A 4,054-nucleotide genomic window follows, 5' to 3' on the forward strand; every position below is an offset into this window, starting at 1 on the left:
CCAAGTTAACCATAACTATCGACACAAACCTAAAACCAAAATTTAAATCAATGGCCAATAATTCAGGGGGAGGCTCCAGAATAGCTGACACCTCCAAAACTAACTTACCCGACAGGGTAACCTAAAACAAACTAACCCGGCAGGGTAATTAGGATTAGAGACCAAGTTTAACTTGAATCATGGTACTGGTGAAGTCTTTGGATGATAGTACGTTAGGGAAACTTGGGCATCGCATGTCTAGAAAGATTTGGTTTCGATCTGGTGCATTTGGCCAAGTGGAACTGACCGAAGCTACCCTTAAATGAATCCTAACCAGTTCGACCAAGATTTAGTACTAAGCTCCGTGGATAGGACTATTCGGAAAACCTCGAAAGGTTGGTTACTTCTAATGACGTCCATGTGACTCACCAAGCTTAGAAGTTTATCCGAAGATTGCCTATTTGTGGAAACCAAAGCTAAATCTGAATCTAACACAAGTTAAACCAAAACTCCATAATTAACAATCCAATTTCATCTCACAAAATCATAGGATTCCCTGATTGATAATATAGATCGGGTGAGATGAATAAGCCTTAAATTTTAATTTCAAACTTAAAACTTAATTTCAAAATTTTAATTAAAAAAAAAAAAAAGCGCCCCTGGTATTCACTTCCGGGGCGCCCGGAAGGGAATCCGGCGCCTCGCCTAAAATCAACTCCGGGCGCCCGGAATGGCTCCAAGCGCCCGGAGCTCCCTATAAATAGGGGGCAGCAGGCGCCCCCAACATTTGCCACAAACTCCTCCACTCTTACCAAGGTTCTATCTGAACCTCAGTGTGAGAGTGTTCTAAAAATTAAATTTTCTTGTGGTGAAGACGCTGCTGCGACTCAACTGAGGTCATCAGTTCTCTATTTTACGATGGCTCCTCGGTATATACTTTTTCCTTGTCTAAATTTTTTAAATTTGTCTTAATGCTTGTATTTAGAATATCTCTTTGATATAACAGTAGAAAACGAACAAATACTGGTGCTGGGACCTCTAATGCTAGTATTAACCCTAGGTTTCCCATAGATGAACTAAGGCTTAAGTTTGAGTCAACCATTTATAAGGCCATTAGGACTAAATGTATAAATAGATCATTCTTTCTAGGTTCGTGTGCCTCCGTTATAGAGGTTATAAACCACTATAGCTTAAGGAACCTTGTCGAATGTACCAGTCCAGTAAACATAAGTCTGTGTGCTGAATTTTGCAATAACCTAGTGAAAGTAGACGACCTCATCTATGCCACTAGGGAAGCGGGTACTGATATCACATTTTCCCCTACGACTATCCGAGAGTTTTTAGAGTTACGTCCATCTACTTGTTCTTTCTTGTGCTATCCTCCCAGGGATCTACCATTCGGTGATCCCTACTCCCATATTACTCTCGATACGATTTATTCGTATTTTTTTGGGGGAGAGCGAGATCCCACTGTGACCTAGTTTAGGTCGGTAGAACTTCGAGTCCAGGACTACGCTCTTTATAGGGTCTTAGTCTGTTGCATTTTACCACTGACTACTCGGGACATCGCTGTGATGCGCCCATTCCATTCATTTTTACTCTATGCCCTGAGTCATCGGTTAGATATTGACATCAGCCTAAATATCTTCTCCACCATTATCTACTCGGCAGGATACGTGACTGATAGACGAGTCCACATGCCGTTCTGTCACATTCTGACAGCATATATGTCCTCGTTGCACATTAATGTCACTAGAGGAGACATTGCCTACATGACCGAGTTCGATGTTATAGCAGTTAGGAACTTCTCCTTAGCCGGTATCCACGTAGATAGGGATGACGGGACTATGTCTTGGCGGAGGGGGGCACAGCACCAGCCCGATCCAGACACAGAGGGGGACGAGTTCATGCTTGCACTGTTTCCAGAGGAAGCCGCACCGGCTCCACCACCGCCCCCAGCTCGAGCACCACGTCATGCTCCCCGCACTCTAGCCGACCGTATGACCGGACTAGAGAGTGCTATGGCGAGTCTCCAGCAGGAGAACTCTGATTTTCATCAGGACATACGGCGAGAGGTTGCCGAGTTACGAGCTGCCGGGGAGACCCGACACACTGAGCTGATGGCGCTTCTTTGATCCTTGGGATCTGGACCACCCTCTTCATCATCTCAGTAGCTCTAGTTATGACTCACTTCTGTAGCTACACTACCTGTAAAATACCTTGGATCTATCTAGTGATATTTCAGACTTGCATTGATTATGTTCTATCTTGGTAGCCTAGGAATTTTGAATTTCAAAAATATTTTCAAAATGGTTCTCTCAAATTATAAGTTAAACTTGTTTGTTTTCAAAACTTTCCATTTTTAGATTTTCAAAAACAGTTTTGGCCTTAGACTAGTTTTGAATCCTTAGAAAGCATGTACCCATAGGACTAGTTTTTGAGCATCTCACCAACACCTTAGGTTTACCTTGCTTGTGTTTGACAAACATAGAAAGGAGTGAGATGCATAGGCCAACTGTCTGGCCTTAAGATGCTTATTTCAGTGCATCGGCATAAGTCTGGACGTTAAATACAAATCAGACATTAATCAGATTAAGTTCATCAGTCAAGTCAAACACTGACTGCTTATAATCAACTTAATCTGACTAACCAAGTGAATGCTACTATCTTCTGATAGTTAGTTAGTACCTAATTGGTTAGACAGCTGTTTAATTTTAAGTGTCAAGTTCAGGGGGAGAAATTAATTAAAATTTTGTATATTTTTGTACATTTATTTTAAAACTAACTTATTTTTGAACACTAGTTTTCAAAAAGTTAAAATTAACTGAGTGTTTGAAAAATTAGAAGTTTAAAAATCCCACCAAAATTTTAAACTTGATTTTAAAGTTGAAACTCATTACAAACTTAAACTTATTCAGTTTTATAACATATGCTTGAAAATTAAACTTTCCAAAACTTAGCTTTTATCAAATTAGCCTTAACAAATTTATTTTGGCTAAAACTTTACTTGTTTTTGAAAAATTAAAATTTTTTTGCTTTGTTTTAAAAAATCAAATTTGAAAACTAGATTAACTTTAAACGTATACTTTTTCAGTTCAACTTAAATCCCCCAAGTCAACCTGACTATCTTTTTAACTTGGTTTTAAAATTGTACTTTTATCAGTATCTTTGAATTTTGAATCAAACTTAAATATTTTCCAAAATTAGTTGTTTCTTAACAATAACTCTACACTATGCTTGTTTACCCTTGCCTATTTTTGTTGAATGCCAAAGGGGGAGGGTTAGGTGGTTAAGTTAGCTAAACCAAATTGGCTAAACCAAATTGAAAACACTAAAACTAACTTTAAAAACCATGTACCTGTTTTATTTATTTTTTGCATCTTTTCACTAACTTAACCAGGTTGTCATTCCATCAAAAAGGGGGAGATTGTTGGTGCGGGTAGCACTAACGGTCTAACCTAGGTTTTGATGAATGACAAATAGGTTAAGTTAGTTTTGTTGTTGTCTGACACTTTGATCGAGTGTGCAGGAGAAGTCCAGACAGGTCGACGGGCTGACCGGATGTTTGGCACGAAGTCTAGCTAGGTCGACGGGCTGACCGGATAGCTGGCGAGAAGTCCAAGCGGGTCGACGGGCTGACCGAACGCTTGGCAAGAAGTCCAGCTAGGTCGACGGGCTGACCGGATAGCTGGCGAAAGGTCCAGACGGGTCGAAGGGCTGACCGGACGTCTGGCAGGTAAGTGAGGTAAGTCACTGGAGGGGAGTGACTGCGAGGCTTCGTTCCCGGGAAGGGAACATTAGGCGTCGATCCGGCTTAGATCCATTTCGGAAATCTAAGTCGAGATCGTGACTAGATTCCGGTCTCGGAAAGACGAAATCTAAGTCATACTTTTTCTGTTAATTCATACTTTATAAATTGTGCTAACAATCTGTGTTGTAGGGTATATTTTGCCTCGGACTAACCTTGTTTTGCAGGAGAAGGAATCTCTGGAAAAAGGTGGTCCGGGCGCCCGGAGGGGATCCGGGCGCCCGGAAGGGATCCGGGCGCCTGGAGGCAACTTTTATCCTCTGCGTC

This window comes from Zingiber officinale, chromosome 4A, assembly GCF_018446385.1.
Source record: "Zingiber officinale cultivar Zhangliang chromosome 4A, Zo_v1.1, whole genome shotgun sequence".
In the NCBI taxonomy this organism is placed as follows: Eukaryota; Viridiplantae; Streptophyta; class Magnoliopsida; order Zingiberales; family Zingiberaceae; genus Zingiber; species Zingiber officinale.